General features: G+C 43.4%; 1 long non-coding RNA gene and 1 other non-coding gene across 3 annotated transcripts; one reads left to right on the forward strand and one right to left on the reverse strand.

Moving 5' to 3' along the window:
• Positions 1-1,136: 1,136 nt before the first annotated feature.
• On the forward strand, positions 1,137-1,299 carry LOC116589635. Its single transcript, XR_004285392.1, has one exon. It is a non-coding gene; the product is annotated as a U1 spliceosomal RNA (small nuclear RNA).
• A 6,229-nt stretch (positions 1,300-7,528) lies between these two features.
• On the reverse strand, positions 7,529-24,340 carry LOC116589123. Of its 2 annotated transcripts, none has more exons than XR_004285206.1 (3): positions 23,417-24,340; positions 14,349-15,755; positions 7,529-8,068 (listed from the first exon to the last, which is right to left on the reverse strand). It is a non-coding gene; the product is annotated as an uncharacterized LOC116589123 (long non-coding RNA). The 2 variants fall into 2 exon arrangements; XR_004285205.1 differs by lacking the exon at positions 7,529-8,068 and adding an exon at positions 9,249-9,906.
• Positions 24,341-25,781: the final 1,441 nt, after the last annotated feature.

Consider the following 25,781-nt stretch of genomic DNA (forward strand, 5'->3'; position numbering starts at 1 on the left):
CCATTTGGATGAGTTCTGTCTGCAAAGACAGATTCTGCTACAGTCTGCCTCTCCCAGGCGTAACAATCACAGACAGAAATGCATCTGAACTACCTATCCCGCCAAGAATATGTATTCCTAGTCACACGCATCATCTAAGTTTTTAGGTGGCTGCGTTTATATAGAGCCATAAAAGCAACCGTCCAAGGTGGGGGAAGCAGCTAGTGGATATCATCCCCTGCTTTTCATCAGAGGAGAAGAGGACCAAACAGGGGAGGGAGAGGTAACTGAAAGAAGAGGCTTGCCACAGGACAGTCTAAGAGGGAGAGGGACTAATTAGAAAGAATTTGGGAGAAAAAGCAGACTGTTGAGGGCATTTGAAAAAAACACCCTACGGAAATTATTCACTTAAATCAAATGTGTTTAATCTAGAGATAACACAGGATAGTGTTCTCAACCAAAAGAAAATCTGGGCCTATTCTGTGTGCTCCCCACCAGAGCTATTCCCAGGGGGTAGAGAGAAATTTCAGTTCAACAAAGAACTGTCTAATAGTCAAGAGCTGGCCAATATTGGAACAGAGCGTCAGGAGCTAATGAACCCCAGAGGTCCCCGGGTTCTCGGGGACTTGAGGCAGTGTGGATGGGGATGTCTTGCTTCTCCTTTTAGCACTGATAAGACTTCTTAAATGTTGTCTGCTCTCCATGGACAACTTGTAATTCAATTCTCCATGAGCAGCCCAGGCCTGACATTTAATGCGGTCTTCACGAAATCAGCTGCAATATAGCTAGGATGTTTCTCCTTGGGATTCAGTCCCTCTGTTGACTTTCTCTTTCTCTGTGGATTCATCCTGGGTGTAAGCATCCCTTTAGCAAGAAGCAGAGCAGAGCAGGAAAGACCCCTGAAAAGAAATCCAGCTCACCCCTAGGAAACACCAGTGAGAAAGCTCTGGATTTCTGTCTCTTTCCATTTCTGTTTCTCCAAGAATAGAATGAGCTGGGGAGAAAGGGAAAGGGCTTCCCACCAGACCACAGAGAGAGACGGTCCATTGTGGTGGGGGAGTGAGGTGAGAGTGAGCTGGGGAGAGGGAAAGGAACGGGAAGCCAGAATGAATTTCCAGACCTTTGGGGGCACACGCATGTACAAAAAGTATTTTATTATACTTAGCTGGCAGGGGAGATACCATGATCACGAAGGTGGTTTTCCCAGGGCGAGGCTTATCCATTGCACTCCGATGTGCTGACCCCTGCGATTTTCCCAAATGTGGGAAACTCGACTGCATAATTTGTGGTAGTGGGGGACTGCGTTTGCGCTTTCCCCTGTAAAAAAAAAAAAAAAGAACAATAAAAAAAAAAGTATTTTATAACCCATTACATGCATTTGGATTAAACGTAGTGTTGTTCTGCCGTGGTCAAGCAGATCCAAATTGATGGACCTATAATCTCAAATGAGTTCCAATTCAGAACTGGGACAAAAGTGTTATCTTTTAGTCCGATCTTATCTTGACCCGAAGCGTGAAACAGAACGTGAAACAGAGGTCCTTATAAAACATTCAGAGAAAGTTGCCTTTGGTGTTGAAAGTTCCCGTATTTGGTTTCAGTCCAAAAGTGACTTTTCCCCCCTCTGCATGACTTAATAATAAGGCATTCAGTCACCGGGGCTGCGGGCCTGCAGAGTGCTCCCCGTCGCCCAAACCTTCACATTTCACTGTCACTGCCCTGCCTGTTCCTATTAATCCCCAGAGGTGTAGCCCCCCCCCCCCCCCCCCCCCGCAAAGATTCCTGAACGCAGCATACCTCAAGGAGGGCCCTGAGGCTGACTGTGACCTTGTATGCCTGTGGATGTGGAGACTCGCTCACCACCCTAAATAAACAGAAGAAAGGTTTATTTATGGAGAGAGGAGCGGGGACTGGGAGAGGGAGAACCAGAGAATCTAAAAGAACTGCATTCCTGAGCTCTCACTTCAGTAGGAAACCCATATGCACCCCTCGAGGCTCTTTTGGGGACACTGAGAGAAGCAATGTAGGACGACAGCGGCAGCCTGATCCTGTGGTTTTTATCACACTGAGCTTCCAGGAAGGAATGCTGGGCCTCTCTCAGCGCAGAGTTTCCCAGACCTGAACTAAGAGGAAACTCAAGCTAAACAAATTTGGGCCCAATTTCTCTAATTTCAGAATTAAGATCAAAAAGCCCTTTGTGATCCTAAGGCAGGTCTGTTTGTCTCCAAAACCCACATTCTCAACTACCACATACACTGGCTTCCATACAGCGGGATCCTAGAAATGCCCTCTTGCCCTCCCCTTTATATAGGGCTGCCTTTGGGAAGCAGGGGCCAAGAGCCAAGGTCTAGGTCATTCAGGTTTCGGCTCAGATGCTGCTCCCCCCGCAAAGCCTTCTCTGAACACCCAACCTAAGTTACACACCACCCCCCATGAATCTCTATCGTCGTAGCCTATATTAATATTGTTCTCACAGCATTTATTACACTCTGAAGTTAGCCTGTGTATCTGTTTACCCATTTGTCACCCCTGCCGGGAGGCCAGACTCTCCTGGAGCCCGGGGGGCTGGGGATTGTTAAACACTGCTCTATCCTGATACTAGACAAATGCCCAGGGCTCAAGAGATAGCGAATGAATGAAGGAATGAAGGATTAAATGGGTGAATGGATGCACCCAAAAAGTGGGTCAGGAAATTCTGATCTGTGGGATGTATAAGCCAGAATAACAGGAAGAGGAAAGAAAAGGAAAAATGAGATTAATTTGTTTGCTACCTGCCGTCTCCCCGCTACCCTCAAGCTACCTAGCCCTACCCTTATTTAAATCCAAAAACGTGCTCTGTACGATGGCCCTTTTGTATATGTCTGTTAGACCCATCTCATCCCACGGGCATTCAAAGACGTTGTTTCCTTACTGACTTTCTGTCTGGATGATCTTTCCATTGGTGAAGTACAATGTACAAGTCCCTGCTGTTATTGTGCTGTCATCAATTGATGTCTAGCGGCAATGTGTTCAAGGCCCCAGGGAGCCACGTTCCCTAGGAACATTACTGATGATCTTTGATATGGAAGGGCTGAAAGGGGTCAAAGTCACATTTGTGATGCAGCTATCATCCAGCCCCAAAATTCTCAACCAGAGGGAACATCCCAGAATCTCTGGGAAAAAGGACACAGTGAAGTGCATGGAACTTACCATGCTTTGTTTGCTTTTGGGTTTTTAACACTTATTATCGGGGGGCCCAGGTTCAAAATGGTTGGAAAGTGATCTAAATAATGTGATCAGAGGAGATTTGCAGGAAACGTAAGTAACAGGAGAGAGTCAAAGATGAGTCTCAGTAACAGGAGAGAGTCAAAGATGAGTCTGAAATTTGGAAGTTTAATGTCCAGGAGAACAGTGGTTTCTATTAACCATTATGGGGAATTTGGGACAAGCTAATCTGGGGGATAGAAGAAGTCTGAGTTTGCTGAGCTAGGTGGCAGCATGATGTTTCAGTGACTGTGGTAGCTTGTGGGTAAGCTAGCAGAAAGTAAGAATCGGTGACACAAGTGCGAACATTATACAAAATTTGGATTCTACTGTCTACCATAATGGAGAATATGTATCCTGCCCTGACCCTTTTTCCTGGCACAGAGCTTTAGTAACCCTTGGAATTCCCAGAGGACCAGGTGCCATTGATAGGGTAATGTGAGCACTCAAGGTGGGTCCCCAGGTAGCTTTCAGTTGGGGGCTCGTCTCCAGAAAGACCAACCATGTAACTGGAGAGTTGGAATTTAGACCAGCCCAGCCTCCACAAAAGGGGGACTGGAGATTGAATTCAATTGTGGAGCCAATGATTTAATCAGTCGTGCCTACACAATGAAACCCCAGTAAAAACTCTGGATGCAGTTCAGTGGAGCTTCCCAATTGGTGAGCCCACTGATGTGCCAGGAGGGTGGTGCACCTCAATTCCACAAGGAGAGGCAGGGGAGTGCTGGACCCTCCCAGAGTTTACATGAGCATGTCTCCCATTTGGCTGTGCATGACTGGTGTCCATTGTGATAAAACTATAATCGGAAGTAGAGTGCTTTCCTGAGTTCTATTATCCCGGTGAGTTATTGAACCGAGGGGCTCGTGGGAACCCTGACCTTGACAGCTGGTCAGTCAGAAGCGTGGGTGGCCCCGAGACTGTCAGCAGGTGTCTGAAGTGAGTGCAGTCTTGGAAGACAGATCCCCTAAACCCGTAGAGCCTGTTGCTATCCAGGTAGCTGTGTGGGAGCTGTGTCATGGGACACCCATTTGGGGTGGAAACAGCATCTACACATGTCAATGCCTGTAGGGTGAGCACGTGTAGCACACAATAGTTGCTAACGTACATGGAGATCTTTGAGGGCTAGCTCCAGTGGAAACATTTTGGATGAATTTCCTATTTTATTTCTCACTCCTCTTCGTTGTTCACTGACAATAATTAAAGACTTCTAAGTGCTATGATGGGTGATGAAGTTTATCAAAGAAATACAGTGTAAGAGGGTCGCCCTCATTTGGGACCCTCCTTTAAGGACACCCACTTAACCAAATAGGAAAATATTTAATCTTCCAACTTTAATATGTAAAATTACAAGGCTCTGAAGGAATGTAAGGAACATTTATCTGTGCTTAATCCTTGGCTTCTTTATTTTTTAAAGAATTCTAAGATGCCACTGATTTTTAAGAGGAGGAGATTTTGGGGGGAGGTGGGGAACGAAAGTAAGACCACCACATTAAGGATAGATATCCATGTAAGATACTATCCACAGCAGAAATGGTAACATGTAAAAATAATAAAGCACAGCTTAGATTTGAGAAAATGTGGTGATACCATTAAGATAGCCTTTGCTTTGCTATAACTCTCAGAGGATCTGCCTTACATGTATTTATGTAATCATGTAAACACGTAATTACTTTTTCCTTAATCTGTTTTCTGTTCTCAAATATTACTGTCTCAAGGCATAACTGTCTTACTAAAATGTCTAGATTGCTGGTGAGGTGGCTAAGACAGGAGTCTGTTTCATTCCATGTTACGCATTCTGAAAATCAAAAAACACTTAATTTTCCGCATTAATTGAATTTTGGGAAATAACTCTTCACTCCTTACACAATACACTGTACACTGGAAGAAGCCAGCTTTGTCTCTTATATACATAGGAGGCCTTCCATGGAGCAGACAATAGTCTTCCCCTCTAGGTCCTGCTTTTCTATATGGAGAAGATGATTCAGGAGTCAACCCTAGGGCTTCTGGATCGCTATATCGTTTCCCACCTGCCCTCCAGATGGCCAGCCCAAGGGAGGTAGATACACAAAATCCAAAACTCTATTTTTAGGGCTCTGTGCATTAAAAATCCCTTCATAACAAGTAAGTCAATTTTATGTCCTCCTGACCTTGAAATCTGAGTTATCTATATTAAATTAATGAACCACCCAGTGCAAGAAACTAGCTACTACTGAGATCAGATGGCTAATCACAATCTTAATTAGACCAAGAGACTAAGGATAAAGACGCTGCCAACAGTGTGTGGTCCTTACCCTCCCCTAAGCTATCTATAGCTAAATCTAGCCTTCACCTGCCAAAATCTTACTGAAAATATGTTGTATGATAGCCAATAAAAAACATGGCTTTGATTGAGGTAAGACTCACACTCTGACGGGCTTCCTCTCTTCAGGGTGATTTAAATAACCAACATATGAAAACAAACCTACCCATCTATTAAAAGAAAGGAGCGCTCTAAAATCTGGAGGGATTTTTTTTTTTTTTTAGGAGTTCTAGCATGATACCATGTTAAATGCCTGTTGAATACTCCTCAAGATGGTGCTGATTAGTTTATAATAACTATAAGAATAGGAGTCATGCTAGGCAGCACTAGGCAAAGGGAAAGAATATACTATATTTACACACAATGTAATTAAGTTACTTAGCATTGACATGGGAGCTCTCCTGCCGAAATCTTAAATCACTATGTAAATATCAATTATATATCAAAATTCCAATAACTCAGCAGGCTCTGACATTTGCTTGGACTCACTGTTGAAGAACAAGTTCTGTGGCTTTGAATACTGATGAAATGAACTCAGAGTCCTTGCCCTCCTCTGCCCTGAAATTAGTCAGGGTTATTAGCATGGACACGCTGCCCAGGACTTGCGTAGCCCTTTGTAACTCAATGTGTAGTAGAGCACTGAACTTATCACTAACACAATCATTCCTTTTTTGCTGTTTTAGTTATTACCCTAACAGGTTCTGTGAGACAATGAAGGAAATGTTCACCACAAATCTACAGCAGGAAACTGTGCATGGTGATGCCCATCTGGGCACCTAAGGACTTGAGCTGAAGAAGCTTGCAGAGCAATGAGCTTCATCCCTATATCTAGAGGTGCATTTGGTAAGTAGAACAGTTAATACTAATTCCAGATGCCCTTTGGACAGCTCGGAATAAGCAGGTCCAAGCTCTGAGCTATCTTCAACTGCCTCTCTAGGTTATCAGAACCATGCTGTAAAAATGAAGGATGTGTCTGTTGGTAAGAATGCAAGTTGGTGCAGCCACTCTGGGAAACAGTGTGGAGGTTCCTTAAGAAATTAAAAATAGAGCTACCCTAAGACCCAGCAATTGCACTACTAGGTATATACCCCAAAGATACAGATGTAGTGAAAAGAAGAGGCACATGCACCCCAATGTTTATAGCAGCAATGTCCATAGAAGCCAAACTGTGGAAAGAGCTATGCTGTCCATTGACAGATAAATGTGTAAAGAAGATCCGGTCTATATGTACAATGGAATATTACTCAGCCCTCAGAAAGGATGACTAGTTACCATTTACACTGACCTGGATGGAACAGGAGAGTACTATGCTGGGCAAAATAAATCAATCAGAGAAAGACAATTATCATCAAGTTTCACTCATGTATGGAGTGTAGGAAACAGCACAGAGGATCACAGGGGAAAGGAGGGAAAACTGAATGGGAAGAAATCAGAGAGGGAGAAAAACCACGAGAGACTCTTAACTTTGGCAAACAAATGGAGAGTTGCTGGAGGGGAGGTGGTGGGGGGCGCTGGGGTAACTGTGACGAGCACTGGGTGTTACCTGCAACTGATGAAATGTTGACCACCACATCTGAAACTAATGATGTGCTTACTATGTGTTGGCTAATTGAATTAATGTTTTTTTGTTGTTATTAACAAAGACTTTACTTATTTATTTAACAGAGAGGCAGCGAGAGAGGGAACACAAGCAGGGGGAGTAAGAGAGGGAGAAGGGAGCTGAGCAGGGAGCCCAACTCGGGTCTTGATATCAGGACCCAAGGACCATGACCTGAGTCTAAGGCAGTTGCTTAACCGACTGAGCCACCCAGGCACCCTGCCTAATTGGATTTAAATTTTAAAAAAAATGAAGGATGTGTTACCGATTGAGCAATTTATAAGACAACCAAACCCTAGCCTTATCACACAATCACGTATTTTTTAACCAGAACTACCGCAAATGAACAGATTCTCTCTCCAAGATGAGTTGCTTGCATTAATGTTTTTTTTTTTTTAAATCACATCTCTGGAAATTCCTGTTTGCAACATAAACCATAACGGTTTTTTTGTTTTTGTTTTTGTTTTTAACCCAGCTCAGTGATAAGACGTCAGTCCTTTGGGCTAACCTGAGACCGTTGGCTCGTGTTGACAGCAAGGACTGGGCAACCAGGAAACCATGTGCTCACCGGCTGCTTCATCCCCTTTTCCTTTCCAGCGGCTGCCAGGTGTAGCCTGACTTCCCCAGGGCCTCTGGCTCTCAGTCGCATCCTGCCCGTTATCTCTGTCTGGCAAACAACCACTCCGGGCTTCCAGAACTTCAGAGCTTTCGGGGCACTGATGATAAGTTATTCTCAGCACACTCCCCCCCCACCCCCAAAACACACCCAGTGCCAAAAGTGCTTTTGGCCGGCAGACTGAGGAAGACTATTGTTGTCGCCGCCCGTTATCTCTCGCCCCGAGTCCCCTTGGCAGATGTGCAAGCCCATCTCTCCGGCAGGGAAGCCGGGCGCTGGCCTCGAGATGAGTCAGCGCGTTCATAAACAAGCGTCGCGGAGGAAATGGCAACCCGTCTTGAAAACAAAAAAAGAAACATGTTGAGGTTTGCTGGATGCTGAGCTGTTTGTCCTCCGCCGTGCGCCCCTGCTTTATCTCCCTTCGCAGCCTTCCTATCAGAGAAACTGGGAAGTGAATAGTTTATCAAATGTTCATCGGCTGCGATGTTTACGTACTCCTGACATAGCCTGGGAAGTATTTTTTGGTGCGGCGGGGGTGTGTGTGTTGGGGGGAAGGGTGTAATGTTTTCCTTGATTGCAAACTTCTATCTTTATTTTTCATCCCCTCTTTCGGTCAGACTCCGCATTCTAGGAAGTCCCCAGGCTCCCGAGGCTGCTGTGGTCTCCTGAACTTAGCCGGGGGCCCCCAGGAATACTGTCCTGACCGTGGCCTTGAAGGTGTCTGCAGGCAGAGAAGAATGGCGAGCTTTCTCAGGGGGACAAGAAAGCAGTAGTGCCAGCCGGCCCCGGGGAGGGCCCTGTCTCCGCGGCAGAAGCACAGGGCGGAGGAGGAGTGGGAGGCACCGCTCAGCCCAGGCCTGCCCAGCAAACACGGCGTGATGCTGGCAACTCTGTGCTGGCCACTGAGCCCAGCTACCCCCCTCTCAGTGTCTGCCGGTGCCACATGTGGGCCAAACGCTGGGCTTTGGTGATTCAGCAGGAACCCAGAGGGCCCACAGGAGATGGGAACTTGAGCTTAAAAGGGTCGTGTGTCCTCCCTGGGATTGTTGTGGGAACTCGGGAGGAGGGGGTCTGCGGCAGTCCCCAGGACCACCTTCCTCTCAGAGATCTAGAATGCACACGAGTGGTGCTTCGCATACCAGACTCTCCACGGTCACCTGGGGTTGGGACCACAGATGTGACGGAGTCTCTGGGGTGACACAGGCACATCTTGCAATAATTCTGTGGTAAGAGAGTCATCACAGGGGTGACCGTATCTCTCGGTTTTCTCCAGAAGATCCTTAGTTTAACATGGAGTATGTATTTTTTTTTTAATTAAGATTATTTATTTATTCATTTGAGAGAGAGAGAGCACAAGCAGGGGAGGTGGGGGAAGGGGGCAGCGGCAGAGGGAAGCAGGCTCCCTGCTCAGCCAGAAGCCCAACACGGGGCTCGATCCCAGGACCCTGAGATCATGACCTCAGCTGGAGGTAGACACTTAACCAACTGAGCCACCCAGGTGCGTCCCCTGCCCGCATATGTATTAATAACTTTTTAAATTAAGTTAATTTAATTAATTCAGCTTTTTTCAAGGTGAAGTAGGAAGCTACCAGTTTTCTACAAGAAGTAGAAAATGACCAGCACCTCACTGTTTTCACACTCAAAAGCGTCCTCACTGGCACGATCAATTGTCCCCCTCATCAGTCCACACCCTCAAGGGGCGACAGATAAGCCTTCCCCATGCCACAGCTTCATGGTTAGGGCCACTCACCACCTGGGCTTTTATTTAACATGCTTTCGGCAAACATTTGCTCAGCACCCATGAGGTGCCAGCCACTGTGGTGGGCAAAGGGAACAAGGACATGGATATGAGAGACAGACTCACGGGCAGATGACTGCAGGGCCCGGCATTAAGTGCAGAGCAGATGCACGCACAAAACAGGACCGCAGCGTGCCTTCCAAATGTCCCTTTAGTGAGGAGCTGCCCGCCCACTTAGAAGGTTCCCCTAGGTAACCTATAAATTTACCGAGGGTCCGCGCTGGCTTGCAGGAGATGGCAGGGCAGCATGAGCAGGGCGAGCAGACAGGAAGCCCTAAGCCCGTGGAGCAGACGTGTTCTCCCTGTGCTTCTGGAAGCATTATCGGCAGCTGGGGAGCGGCGTGTGAACAGGCGCCCAGAAGCACTCACATTTTCCCTAAAGACGTGCATAATTTTTAACTTCAATATCTACTCCTATCAGTGCTTGGCTACCAGCAAACGTATAAAATTAATCCACTCTACAGACACTAAGATCCACGCATGGATTTTAGATGAACAAAGAAGACTTGTCCTTCGATTCTATTTTTACGCATGTCTCCTGGCAGGGGACCATTCTCTCTTTTATGATCAGCCTTCAGCACTAACGCAAAACTTAATAAGTACTGATTTTTCTAATCATTTCTTTTTTCAGTGGCTGAGTGAACATGCTTCCTCTTTTAAACTTGGCTTGTGTTCCTGAATGTTCTACCTGGACATCCGCAGACACTTCATTTTGTTCTGAGGCCGATGATACTCTAAGATCCCATTCACATGTTGACTTCTTGGGAAACCAATCCTGATCCCATGAGGCAAGCCTGGTCCTCTTCTGTGTGTTGATCGTCGACGGCACTTAGCACATTGGTCTCTAGTTCATTGTCCACAGGGATATTCAATTCCTGGAAGCCAGACATTGCCTCTGATTCACCTTTCCAATTCTGGCACTGATCCCTGAGTTCAGCTAAATGATACATCCTATTTTGAATAAACCTCATCATAGGTTTGTATCTTTACAAAAAAGCATACAACTCAACAAATCATCCAGAGAATATTTCCGGGGACTGTCACCCACGTCAAGAAGTAGACAGCTACCGGCACCTCAGAAGTTCCTCCCTGAGCCCCCTCCCAATCACTACAATCTCCCACCTCCCCAGGGATAACCAGGTACTAACTGTACTATTTTGAACGTTATTTAAGTGGAATCATATAATATATATAATTTTGCATCTAGCTGATATCACTCTACATTCGTGAGAGTCATCATATTATGGTCCGTGGCTGGGTCAGTTCATTTTGGGCATCTGTAGAGCATTGCACTGTATGAACAAACCACAATTTATTTATCCATTCTGCTGCCGATAGAGTTTGGGACTCTTCCAAGGCACACTCTTATAACAAGTTTTGGATCATGTCTTTATTCTTGTCAAATACACAATTTTTAGCTCTGTAGGTCCTCTCTGTTGCTATTTTCTGTTTTGTTCATTCCTATCATCTATTTTTTTCATTTCTTTTTTTTAAAAGATCTATTTATTTATTTATTTATTTCTAGAGAGTGAGAGTGAGGAAGAGCCAGAGAAGGGGCAGAGCGTCAGGGAGACAACCAGACTCCCGCTGAGCAGGGAGCACAATGCAGGACTCATTCCAGGAACCTTAGATCATGACCTGGACCAAAATCTAGAGTCGGCTACCTAACCGACTAAGCCACCCAGCCATGCCCTTTATTTCTACTTTCTTTAGGTTTAATTTGCTGTTTTTTCTCACACTTCTAGAGATGAGTTATTAGAAAACTGATTTTTAGTATTTCCTTCCCATGTACTATTTTTCTGTAAATTTAAGTTCATTTGTGTATCTAATATTTTGCAATATTTTTGTAAATTTAAATTCAGTTTAAAAATTTTAAACTATAAATTTTCCTTTAAGGGTGGCTTTAGTTGCATCCCCATACCTCCAATGCCACAAAGTCTCTTTCAGTTTACAATGTTTTCTGACCTCTACTGTGATTTCTCTTTGAAACTAGGGCTTATTTAGACCTAATATATATTTCTAGTAATATTTTCATTTTTAATTTATAGCTTTATTCTAAGTTGTCAGAACATAGTGTGTGTGATCTTCATATTTTTTAAAAGATTTAATTAATTTATTTATTTGAGAGATAGAAACCACAAATAGGCAGAGAAGCAGGCGGAGGGGGGAGCAGGATTCCCGCTGAGCAGAGAGCCCGATGTGGGGCTCCATCCCAGGACCCTGAGATCATGACCTGAGCCGAAGGCAGCGGCTTAACCCCCTGAGCCACCCAGGTGCCCCTGATCTTCATTTTTTGAAATCTTGGTTTATGGCCCAGCATGGGGTCACTTTTCATAAATATCCCCTGTATACTTAAGAATAATATATTCTGCCTTTTGTGCAGCCATAGGTACTCTGTTCTATGGATGCTAATTTGATCAAGCTTGTTGATTGTCTTGTTCAAATCTGCTATTGTGGGCGCCTGGGTGGCTCAGTGGGTTAAGCCGCTGCCTTCGGCTCAGGTCATGATCTCAGGGTCCTGGGATCGAGTCCTGCATCGGGTTCTCTGCTCCGCAGGGAGCCTGCTTCCTCCTCTCTCTCTCTCTCTGCCTGCCTCTCTGCCTACTTGTGATCTCTCTGTGTCAAATGAATAAATAAAATCTTAAAAAAAAAAAAACAAATCTGCTATTGTTTTACTGGTTTTTCAGTGCCTTTTTTTGTCAATTATTAAGGCAGTTACATTATTTGCTGCAAATTTAGAATTTTTATACTTTGTTGGTAAATTACATATTTTATCATCCTGAAGGATTTCTCTTTATCTCTTGGAATATATTTTGCTCAGTACCCTCTCTCTGATACTGATTTGATTAGTAGTTTCCTTTTGGTTAGTGTTTCCACAATATACATTTTCTTATCTTCTTCTATCTTATCTCTATATGTTTGCTTTCAATCTTTTCTGTGTTCTCATAATTTAATGTGTCTCTTGTAAAAGCACAGTTTTATAAACACAACTTAGCTATCAATGTTTATATTTTGAGAAAAGCATTTTGTCACTATACACATTTACTTCCTAAGATTTATTTGATTCAAAGTCTACGGTCTGCCATCAGCTTTATGCTCATCTTGCCTGTTCTAGGTTGTCTTTCTCCCCTTTTTCTTTTTTGCCTTATTTAGAACTGACTCAATAAGATAATTTTCTTTCATTAACTTGGCAATTCTCAATCTTTTACTATTTTGGGAGGAAAGACTACCAAACATGTACTATTGGGTGTCAAAAGCTAACATTATGGTGCCTGGCTGGCTCAGCTGGTAAAGCCTGAGACTCTTAACCTCGGGTTTGTGAGTTTGAGCCCCACACTGGGAGTGGAGATCACAGAAATAAATAAATAAACAAACAAACAAACAAATAAATAAATAAATAAAATCTTAAAAAGAAAAGCTAATATCATTAACATTTTTACTTCTACATGCAAGCAAGGGACCTTGGAAGAATTTTGTTTATACCCCTCCCAATTATTGCTGAAACTCTAAAATATCTTCTCTATTTTTTAAAAAAATTTTTTTTCAAAGATTTTATCTGTTCATTTGAGAGACAGAGAGCGAGAGTGAGAGAGAGAGAGAGAACATGAGCAGGAGCAGAAGTAGAGGCAGAGGGTCAGGCAGACTCCCTGCTGAGCAGGGAGCCCACCCCGAGGCTCCATCCAGGACCCTGAGACCATGACCTGAGCCAAAGTCATATGTTTAACTGGCTGAGCCAGCCAGGGGCCCCTCTATATTTTTTTAAACATCATTTGGTATTTTATTTTATTTGTTCATTTTTAAAAATTGAAGTATAGTTGATCATCCAACCAGCTAGTGACTCAAGTAAATTCTTAAATCAGTTGTTCACACTTCTTAGAGCTCTGAGTTCTTTCTTCTGTAAGACACAGGTTTTGCTGTTTGAGAAACTTCTACATATGAATTGGGGCTTCATTTTTTTCTTTAAAGATTTTATTTACTTATTTGAGAGATCGAGAGAGAAAGAGAGAGAGAGGACACAAGCAGGGATTGGGGGCACAGAGGCAGAAGGAAAGCAGGCTCCCCACTGAGCAGAGAGCCTGACACGGGGTCTGATCCCAGGACCCTGAGATGTGACCTGAGCCATAGGTAGAGGCTTCATGAGCTGAGCCACCCAGGAGCCCCACGAGTTGGGGTTTCAAGGATGCTTTGATACAAAGAAGGAAATGAGGTTACAGCAGTTGAGATGGTGGGACATATAAGTCATCAGATACAATTAAAAAAATAAAAGCCTTGGGGTACCTGGGTGGCTCAGGGGGTTAAAGCCTCTGCCTTTGGTCTGTCAAAAAAAAAAAAAAAAGCCTTTAGGGCAGGAATGAATTATCAAAGAAAGAAACTGATGGATTGTCTACATGAGAACCAAAAAGAGAGCAGAAAAGGGACTAGGAAAGGCTGTGGTTATCCTGTGAAAACATCTTAAAATAGAAAAGTGAGGCTCTCGTTCTGTTAAGGGCTTCAGTTTACAAAGTATTTTCACACACGGACCATGATGATGGTAAAACGGGGCAGGAGTCAGGGCGGGGAGGCGGCTGACTACGCCGTGTCTCTCAGGGCAGGGGTGCAAAGGAAGTCCAGATGGAAAGGAATGTCCAGGAGGAGAGAAAGGCCGTTGTAGAAACTCAATCCAAAAGAAGGTTGTGGAAAATGAAAATTTTTTCTGGTTTCACCTATCTGTACAGAATAAATGAGTATAGAACTAGTCATAGTTGGGTTTGCAGTGTCTTTCTATTAGTTGTCCCGTAAGTTCAGATTATTGTACGTTGTCTTGTTTCTGTGACCTACCTGCTAATAAAGACACCGTCTTCAGTGCTCTGTCACCAGCATCGTTTCTGAGCCATATCAGTTTATCCCACATATTATTTCACTCATTTGAGAAACATTAAAATTTATGCTAGGAACTAAGGAAACAGATAAAGGACACGGGCCCTGTTGCTAAGAAGTTACTTGGCTTACTGATGGAATTTCCTAGTACCCCATGTCGCTCTCGGTTATGCCAACATGAGATTTCTAGATTTTTCACTCCCAGTTGCTCCATTTAGAAAAAAGAGGCTTCCCTGAGGTTGTGGCCTGAGATCGCCGTTCAGGGGTTAGGCGTAAGGGCAGCCCCCAGCCTTTCCACAGTGGTGAGACTGTGTCGCTTTTACTAAAACTGTGTGAAAACAGCCAAGTGACACCTGAGTGTCGCTTTTAAATCCTAATGACAAAAAGGGAGCCAACGCACTGCCCGGGAAGGAAGGCAATGGCGATGTCACCTGCTGGTACGCTAATGTCAAAATGAGATGGGGAAGTAAGCAGTGCTAAAGTCCAGATGGCGTTATTGCTCACAAGTTAATTCAAGTCGAATCGCACTCAACATTCAGTGCCTCGGTCCCACTGGCCACATCGTAAGTGCTCAAGAGTCCGATGTAGCTAACGGCCACCCCACTGGGCAGAAGAGATACAGCGCATTTCCATCGCCACAGAAAGTAAACGCGATGGGTCTCCTGAGAAGGTTGCCAGTGCCAGTGGGTCTGGATAGCACAAAAAGGAATTCTAATTATATGTAACAAGAGGGCTTTTTTTTTTAAGGTTCGGTTAGAACTTTCTAGTGTGTAATTAAGTCACACGATAATGATGGAGACACATTTTCTCCTGGCTTTGGATGTTTGGATGACCCACTGTTTGAAGCAGATCTGGGATATGTAAGAGGCTGTCCCCTGTGTCCAGCTACCAGATGGGTCGGGGGTCACTAACTCTGTTGTCCCCAGCTCGTCCAGCTGAGGGTTGATGGAAAAGGCCCGTCAAAGCAAAGTCCGGGAATAAGGATACGCATTCATCCTGCACATTTAACAAACACTCTGTCTGCCTCCTTCCGGATTCCATAATAGGAGAGAAATCCCATTTAACAAGAGGGTCCTCTTATTCCCATGATTGGACACTTAATGGTTTACCCTGGAGCTGATCACACGAGAGGGACAGAATGGAGTCATTCTGCAGTGCGTCTTGTTAAGTGGAACTCCAAATCGAAGTCCGTTGGATCCATTCTACTGTTCATCTTTAAACAGAAGACAGAGCTACATGGAAGGGTGCCGTGTTTCTTGAGTCACGTGGATAAACATGAGCGGTAACCCTGTAAGACCTGAAGCCGGGCGAAATGAGACTGGTAGTTTATGTCTTCTGTCTACTCCTGGTGGAGGGATTCATTACAGGCTGTAGCCAAAGAAGGAAAGAGAAAAAGCACGAGTTATTTCCTGAGTATCTATTCAGTCCCTCCCGCGATAATCTAGCCTTTGTTGTTGATAGGAGATCACCAGCTCCACAGGAGGAGAACTGAAACCTGTTTTTTCCCTTTGAGTATGTTCTTTCCCCAGGAATGGCAGGAGCAGCCCAGCAGCAAGGGGGCTCCCCTGCCAACATGTTCACCTCTGAACCCAAGGGGCCACCACTCTGGGTGCAAAAAATAAAAGAGTCGCAAGCTTTGCTGCCCTGTCAGGTCTGGAATCCTTCCCCTGGCCATGGATGATACCTAATGATTCAGAGGAAGTACTGTCAATTCTTCAAAGTGAACCTAGCTAATTGTGTAATGTTATTCCGAGGCACTGGGAGAAGCCAAAAAAGAAGGGAGGCTGGGGAGAAATTCCTTCCTTTCCAACGATCGGCTTACATCCTGCACCATCAGATTTGATTATCCTTATCTTTTCTTGCATAACTACAAATGTTATGACTGGACAGAAGTGACCAGACTTCAAAAAAAAAAAAAGCTCCAGCCACAATATCTGACTCCATGACTGTCTGTGGTGGTAAATTCCTTAGCCTGGCCCCATGCTGTGTGAACAGCTATTTCCTTTGATTTATTCATGTACCAGTTCTTAAAGCTATCAGGTGCCCCCTCATCCCCACATTAGAGAATGAGGCCAAAAGAAAACCATTAATTTTGCATTATCCTTCCCTTTTTTTTTTAAGACCGACATATGTATTTGAGAGGGAGAGTGCCTGAGTCGGGGAGGTTCAGAAGGAGAGACCCTCCAGCAGACTCCCTGCTGAGCGTGGACCCCTATGCAGTGTGGGGCTCAGTCTTACCACCCTGAGAGCCTGACCTGAACCAAAACTGAGAGTCGGACCCTTAACCCACTGAGCTACCCAGCCTCCTCTCATCCCTTTTCATTTAGGCAATTTAACCTAAATATATTCTAACCTCTTTTTCTCATACTGCATAGTGATTTTAAAAGTTAATTCAATTTTTTAAAGCTAACTTTAAAAAAGGAATTCATTTTTAAGTTACCTTATTGAATAAGTAAAAAAAGGATATAATTTAAATCACTTGGGAAAAAAATAAAATAAAAAAATAAAATAACTTAGTCACTACAATAAATGAAAAAAGCAAGTGTGTCTCCCGTTGTAGATTTGGCTTCCCAGTCCCCACCTCCAAGGCAGTATTACCACCAGATGCTAGAATATATGCTGGAGATACCCAAATTCGTGGATGTGTGCTTTTCTTTATTTAAAAAATGCATTTTCAAGTATCTTGGGGGTCATTTCATGTTGTCATAGTGCTACCTCATTCTTTTTCAAGTCTACAGAGTATACTAATATGAATATACCATAATTTATTCAACTAGTTCCAAACTGATGGACATTTGTGTGTTTCCAATCATTTGCTCCACCATGAAAAGCCCCAACAAAGATCTCCGTGTACATGCCTTAACATACAAATGCAAGTGTCCGTATTTTAAATGTCGGTAGATATTTCCAGATTGCCCTCCAAAGGTGTTACTTCAATTTCTATTCTTACCGACTCTACAGAAGACGCCTGGTTTCCCACAATCTTAATCAACTGCTAGTTCCACCCGAAAACCCAAGGGTGCTGTAGGAACCTCGAAATAAACATTGAGTCCTAACACTGCACCTTCCACCCTTGTAAAACCGATCTTGTAAACCCCGTGTGAGCCCTAACACCTGACAGGAGTAAGAGGAAACAAACAAAATGGGTCACGCGAACAGACAACTAGAGCCACCTAGAGGTTCCTGGGTTTGAGCACCACCGAGTTTATGAACTGCTCAATTTGTGCCGATAATTGTGTATGTACTTTTTAGGGGTGGAGGGGAGAGAGGCATCATAATTTTCATTTTGGTTTCCTAAAATGACTGATTTCTGCCAAAAAGGCTAAGAAGCAGTAACTTAGATACTTCAAAAAGAGAAGCACATAGAGGGGAAACCGCACACAAATCCAAGGGCCGGACTTTAAGGCCTGATGTGGATAGACTAAGTAACACCAGGAACTTAAAACCAGTAAGACGTATAATAATGAAATCACACTAGGGCTAGAAGCACTTCTCAAACTTTAGATCAGGTTTTTTTTTTTTTTTAATATAAATTGCATTTAGTCAGCAAACAGTGTATTATATTATTAGTTTCAGGGGTGGAGTTGAGCGATCCGTCAGCTGCTTGGAACAGCCAGTGCTCGTCACGACACGTGACCTCCTTCATGCCCGGCCCGCCGGTACCCATTCCCCCACCCACCTCTGCTCCAGCGACCCTGTTTGTTTCCCCGAGTCCAGCGTCTCTTCCGCTCGGTCTCCCTCCCTGTTTTTTTTTTTTTTTTTTAATCATATTTTTCTTTCCCTTCCCCTATGTTCATCTGTTTTTTTCTTAAATTCCACATATTAGAAAACATTTCAGAAACAAAATTTGTGGCCCAAGGTGGTTTTGTCTAAGTTCTGTGACACCGGACAGACAGGTTAACGAAAAAATAGCTCACATTCAGCCACCATTTTGTAAGAATATTTTAACATTGAAAAGTAGGAAAGATGTAGCCTTAGAGGAAAAGGTAGAGTCCTTGAAGGTGAATACAATTAACTCTGCTTAAAACTCCCTACACTGTCCCTCATTTTCTCATTTCAATCATCTGGCCCAAGAATCCGAATGGCGAGGACAGGAAAGCTCTTGTCACATGTTCTCACTGCCCCTGGACAGGTTGGAAACTGCTGCTATCAGGGACTGGCTCTTTAATCCAAGAAAACCAGGTCTCCTTGGATCGCTGAAAAACCCAGAGGAGAGAGCACCAGAGTTTGAGTCCTGGGTTTGCAATTAACGAGCTTTAGTTAAGTTACTTTGCCTCTCCTTGAACTTCCGTTCTTGGTATCACAGGAGAACAGCAACACCTTTCCTGCAACTACACAGGACTGACAGGTTCAAATAAAACAAACAGCAGAGCAAGGCTTTTTCTGTAAAGAATAATGTGGGATCCACAAGTACTAACATTTACTGAGCAAAGACAAAACAAACAAACGAACACAAGAAACATCTACCGAGCATTGTTAAAGTGTTTTTTTTTTTTTAAAGATTTATTATTTATAGGGGGAGGGGGAGGCAGAGTGAGAGAGGATCGCAAGCAGACTCCAGGCTAGCGTAGAGCCAGACGTGGGGCTGGATCCCACGACCCTGAGATCCTGACCTGAGCCAAAACCAGGAGTCAGACACTTAACCGATGGGGCCACCCAAGGGCCACTTATGTGCCAAATATTGTTTTAAGCAAATATTACCCCATCTAGCCCTTGTAGGACTCAGATGAGGGAAGCTGAGGCTGACGGCATAAAGTAATGGATGGGGTTGATTCCGCTGGTGAGGAGTAAGGTCAGGACTTGACCCTGGGGCTGTCTGGTTCTAATTCTATATTCTTAATCATTTCTACAAACTCTTTTCTAATTAATCATATTATTATTATTATTACAATTCTTGTAGGTGTTAATTCCAGCTTCTGGCTGAATATACAATAATTATTCATCATTTGCCAGACTCAGGCTCCTCTGATAGATCAGCAGTGCCTACAGATGATAGACTTTAGGTTTAACGAAGGATTTGTTCAGGGACCATTCAGCTAATACATGCCCTCCCCCTTTTTTAAATCTTCTGATATTAACAGAGCTGGTATAAGCACTAGCCTATATTGGTAAGAAAGAAGATTGGGCATTATTATACTAGACATAAGTCGCTGGATAGAAATGTAAGAAACAGGAAATATGGGATATGAGATTCAACATGTGAAGTCAGCTTGAGAAGTGTTGATTTGACTTACTAAATCTTTAGTAAATGATAGGCAGGCATTAAAACAGTATGTGAGGCTTGCTGAAGCCAAAGAACTATTAAGAGACACTGTAGTAAACTGTTTATCTCATTCATTTTTTAAGAAGATTTTATCTATCTATTTATTTATTTAGAGAGTGTGAACATGAGCTAGGGGAGGGGCAGAGGGAGAGAGAGAATCCCAAGCAGACTCCCCGCTGAGCTCGGAGCCTGACACGGGGCTCGATCCCAGGACCCTGAGATCATGACCTGAACTGAATCGGGAGTCAGGCGCTTAACCGACTGAGCCACCCAGGGGCAACTCTCATTCATTTTATTTGGTGATTTATCTAGAATAAAACATTATTGACTTTTCTCTTTTGCTCTAGACAAAAGAGTTAAGAAGAGTTAAAAGAGTTAAAAGAGTTAAAGTTGACTGCAGCTTTGGGTAGTTTAAGGTCTAGGGCCGAGAAGCCCTGGCGAGGTGGCATGAGGCATGGGCGGCGCCCACAAGCAGCAAGGACAGCACTGGGAACCCCGCAGTCCTGCTGTCACCCGACTGAGGTGGTGCCACCACAACCAGCAGCTCCTGTATGTGCCCTTTCTTTTGGCTTTCTGTTACTCCCCCCATGCAGGACCGCATCCTCTCACACTTTACTTGCCAGCTTCCCAAGCAGACTTCCATCTAGCAGCCCCCATCCCTACCTCACACACAGTTCAGAGCAACACTCTCCCCACGCCCTTCTCCCGTCCTAAACGAGCTGGCTTTCCTGGGCCCTATGGCCTCGAGCTCCTAAGGGCCTATATTCCATATGATTTATCCAATCCCTTCTTCATCACCCCAACCCTACTTCAGGCAGGAAGGGGACTTCACTTTTCTTTAGCAGATAAAATGCTTGCTCTTATCCTATGCAGAATTTTCTCCCTGCTCCCTCTGCAAGGTGATAGAGTATCAAGAACGTAGACTTCGGAGTCAGACAAGATGGAGGTGAGAATCTCAAACTCTCTCTCTATCTCTCTACACACACACACACACACACACACACACACATTTAAACATTTAGTTATACACACACACATCTAAACATTTATTGATTGGTTACAGTACCTCAGAAATGGCTAAATTCTTCGTCTAATTAAATAGTTTGTTCATCCCATTAAACCTAAGAGGCAGCTCTTCTTACTTCCCCTTAGTTTGTAGGTGAAAAAACTGAAGCACGAAGAAATTCAGCACAGCCAGTTAGCAGAGGAGCTGAGATTCAAATCCCAAACTAACTGCCTGAACTCAGAGCCCCTGGGCTTAACCATCATTGATCAGCAGCTCGCTAGCTATATAAGCCCGAGTCAGTTACTCACCCCGCCCAGTCCTTTATACTCTCCCCTATAAACAGGGATACAGATGTCCACCCTGCTGGGTCAATGAGATTATGTATATGAAGTTACTATCAAAGAGTCAAGAGCCTCCAAAAAACGCTCTGTTCTTTTCTGTCCAGTTATAGTCCATTCATCCTTCACATTCTGCCTCTGCCACAAAGCTTCGAAGAATGAACTATTTCAGGCTACAGCTATTTCTTCCTCCTGTATCATCCAAGAGTTCCACAATTGATCTTTACATTGTGTTCCAACTATTTCATTTAGGTGAGCCTTGGCTTCTCTGCCTAAAATATTATATAGGCAGTAGCTACATTTTAAACTTCATTTATATCCCCGGACTTTGCAAAATACATCATAAGAATCAGGTAGATGTTGGTTGGACCAGCAATGCAGCCCCTGGATACAGTCTAGGATAGATCTCGCTTTAGAACATTCTATCTTAGCAAATGCTGATGACAAGGTCTTATGGTAAATGCAGATTTGTAATTTACCATTTATTTAGCCTGAGTAACAATGAGTTGAAAATGAGGAACAAACTCTAATTTCACTTTCCTTCTTTGCTTACAGCCTGTTCTGTACCTGGTTGTTGAAGGCTAAGAAACTCTTGCTATCTGAAAAGCTATACTGCACCTCACAGAATTGCTGAATTACTGAGGAAAAAATGTCGGCACTAGAAAACATTCACAGCAGCCATCCTTAAATATGACAGCAATTAGGATTTAAGTGCTTCATAGATGCGTTAAATATTCATAGCTGGTGATTTCCCTCTGAGGTAATTATAAAGACTATTAAAGTAACTGGAATCTGTAGAATTGGCTAACTATTGTGTTAAGTCCATTCTGGGAGTGAGCCAAGATAAGAAGCCAAAAATGATTCCACTGATACAGACCACAGCCAAAACAACAAAGACAACGGATTTAAGGCTCCAGACACAGTTCATTCCCTCTCAGTTCTTAAATTAGACTGAGGACCACCAAAACCTGGCCCTGGCACACTCCACAGAAGGAACAAAGTGCCAAGACCTCATGCCTGGCCCTCTTCCTCCCCAAAAGACTACTTTAGCCACCATCCCAGAACCGCACATGGGCTGCTTTCCATCCTGTAATGTGTGATGGCTCAGGCCCTACTTTTCCTTTTGGCTGCTGTCATGGACTCTTCTTTAGATGGTCTTAATTTTATCTATCCCTTTTTAATTAAAAAAAAAATTGACCATTTCCATCTACAGTTTCTCAATTGGAGTCTCTTGGCTTGGAAAGGGTCAGTGGGAGTCAAACGTCAATGTCAAGTGGTAAGGAATTCTCGAATGCGGACATATGGCCATCAGGAGGAGCTGGATGAAGGCTGCCAACTATATTGGTTGGCCAAGTCAGGGCCAGGCTAATGGGATATCCTGAAGGAAGAAAACCTCAATAGAGCTATATCTACTATTTTCCGAAGAACTGGTCAATTTCTAATACAATCACAAATAAATAATTTTAAATGCAAAATTTCACACTACTAAAAGTTATATATTTCACCACAGAACGTGACCAACAATTTCATTCTGATGTATCCAAATGAGAAGACACTAAATCAATACCCACACTTCCAGACAGGGAGAAGATTTATGAATACCTAAACAAGCCAGACTGAAAGCAGTCGACCCTATTGTGAAAAACTTCCGGAGATGGCTTATGCAACCCCCCTAAGTAATGTGACAGTGTCTCAAGTTTCTCTTCATCCTGCTAAATGTCACTGCCTGCGACACTTACACACGATATGTTATACCTCTGACTTCGTAAGGAGGATATGTCAAAACCAAGTCCAACAGTCAGATGAAATTTTGAACAGGCAATCTTCTGGAAGTTTCCAAAGATACAGAGTTGGCATAGTCCAAATTATATAGGCTCAAAGTCTCCGACTGTCCCCAATTTCTTCTCAGGACACAAAGAAGAAAATCCATGATGAAATCATTTATTGCACCAATTTTCCTTCAGATGAGATTCCAGAAGGTAATATCTAAATATTAGAAGCTTTAGAAGTTTGTTTCTCTTGTTTGCTATGAACATGATTAGGCGACCTCAGTGATGCCCAGATTGTTAAAGATCACAGAGAAGACAGCTCTTATTATGAATATCTACCAAGCCGCACTGAAGATAGAGGGTACACAGGGTTCAAAGAAAGCTCTCATGCTACTCGAAAACATGTTTTGATGAAATGGATATTCATGCTCTCCAGAAAGTATACATTTCTTATCAGAAAGCCTGAAACAGAAGCCACAAATTCTCCTCAGGAGTAAAAGAAAAATAATGCCATAAATAAGTAGAGTTCCAGAAGCTGCAGGTAATCTCTGGGATGGTTCCCAGAAGTGGACAAAAAAGGACCCAAGGCCACCATCTCACAAGAGGCTGTAAGGCAGTGAGCAGTGTTCCCAAAGCAAAGACAAACAACTTACCCGGCCAGAGTCCCTCTTAGTAACGCCAAGTGGGTAGTAATTCATTACTGCTGGTCACTAGATTCCAGTGAAGGAAACTGAAATGTCATACCTTCATTCACAACACCGGCTCATGGAATTATTTTTTCCGGATTCCTTGGGAAGTTAAAGTATTTGAGAAGAATATCAGGAACTGTTGTTTCAGCCTGTTTTGTGAGTAGATAATGGCCTTCCAACTCTATTATTTCAGGAAATGATGTGTGCCGCATTGTTCTTGGATGGGGGTAGCACCGTGTTTTAGCAAGATCCATACATGCTTATTAAACAAAACAGAACAAAAGCACCCAGTCTAAGTCACTTCGCTGAACTCAGACTTTTTGAATCTGGGCTCTAGATAAGAGGCTGGCCCCAGACAACCTACCCACATACCAGTAACATTCTTTTGAGAGGGTGTAAGCAAAACTTGTTTTGAGAAACGAGAAATCTCACCCAAATTACTAAATGTGGTAATAAATAACCTTGGTCAATTAAGTGCTGTCAAAATTGGTTCAGCAAAGACCTGTTTGAAAGGCTAGGTTTTTCTCTAATTTGGGTCTGAATCAAAGACCAGCCTGGGAACTAGAAGTAAAACATTTCATCCTAAGCAGTACCTTTGATCCCATGGAATATATTAGCCGATCTTCCTGAAATGTGACATCATTTGTGGTACCAGCTGTATGGGTGTGCCATCTAAGGATTTACAAAACTAGTATTTCTTTGGCTTTAATAAGTATTTTAAGATCAGAGAGAGCAGTCTAATCCAGCTAAGTACTCCAAGGGGAACGGCTATGGACTTCACTTTAAGAAACCTAAAGTATTTACAATCATGATCTATCAACATTTTTATGGCTAGATTGCAAAGAATAAATTCCCAAATGGACCTTTAGAACCAATGATGATGATGATGATGATGATAAAACTGTTAAAAAAATACATTAAATATGGTATTATACGTCAGGCTATGTTGTAAATATATTATGTAAGTTAGCTCATTTAATCCTCAGAACAAATTTCTGAGGTAAGTTTTGGAACTTTCACCACCCTTATTTTACAGATGAGGAAACTGAGGCACAGATCAGCTGAGTAACTTGCCCATGGTCACTTAATTAATAAGCAGCAGAGGTGGAACAGAACTCACAGTGAATACTCGGACTGCCTCAGCTATCCTGTATCTCGTGGTTCTCAGACACCTCTGTCTGATTCAGTCATGTATGTTACAATGGTCACATCTCCTCTTAATAAAGATTATTATTGGATGCTTTGTCAATGAAATGAGAAGTACTGAAAATTTTCTAGTTGGCAGTCTCTATTAGGATTCAACATTCATTTCCAATAGTTGCTGTAGAGAACTCATTTTCCCCCAAACAGTATGTTACTATATATAGGATATGTCGGCAAAGAGAAAGCCATTTCCATGAAATATCTATGCCAGGCATTGTCATTCAAAGGTCTAAGGATGTATTATCTTTAAAGGTTTTTTTAAAAATCCATTACCAAATGTAGAATTAAGCTATGAAGAAATCCCTCAGCTCTTTCATATTACACTTAAAAAAAAATCAGGAATGAAGAAATCTAGATGCAGTGCTAGACTACAACATATCCTCCCATCCATCCATCTACCCACCCATCTACCCATCCATCCATCCATCCATTCATCCACTGGCCCATCCATCCATCCATCCATCCATCCATCCATCCACCTACCCATCCATCCATCTACCCATCCATCCATCCATCCACCTACCCATGCCTCCATCCATCCATCCATCCATCCACCCACCCATCTACCCATCCATCCATCCATTCATCCACTGGCCCATCTATCCATCCATCCATCCATCCATCCACCCATCCATCCATCCATCCATCCACCTATCCATCCATCCATCCATCCATCCACCCATCCATCCATCCATGCACCTATCCATCCATCCATCCATCCATCCATCCATCCATCCATCCAATAAATCCCATATGCCAGGCACTGAGAGTATAGAATGGGTAAGACACACAAGGGTCCTTCCCTCATGAAACTTATATTTTAGCCGGGGACATTAAATACAAATGTGAGGTGCTATTTTAGGTTGAGTGGTCAGGGAAGGCCTCTCTGAGGGGGTAATGTTTGAACAGAGAACCAAAGAAAGTGAGGGAGGGAGTCTTGATTGGATATGGGGAAAAAGCATGTCAGGCAGAGGCTCCTAGATGGAAATCAGCTTGGGTATGTTTGAAGATCATCAAGAAAGTCAGCATAACTAGATGAAACTAAGCCCACTGCAATGGCAAGAGATAAACGTGACACAGACAGGACCTCATGGGTCAGGCAAAGGAGTATGGATTTCCTTGAGTG

The sequence above is a fragment of the Mustela erminea genome, chromosome 4 (genome assembly GCF_009829155.1).
Source record: "Mustela erminea isolate mMusErm1 chromosome 4, mMusErm1.Pri, whole genome shotgun sequence".
In the NCBI taxonomy this organism is placed as follows: Eukaryota; Metazoa; Chordata; class Mammalia; order Carnivora; family Mustelidae; genus Mustela; species Mustela erminea.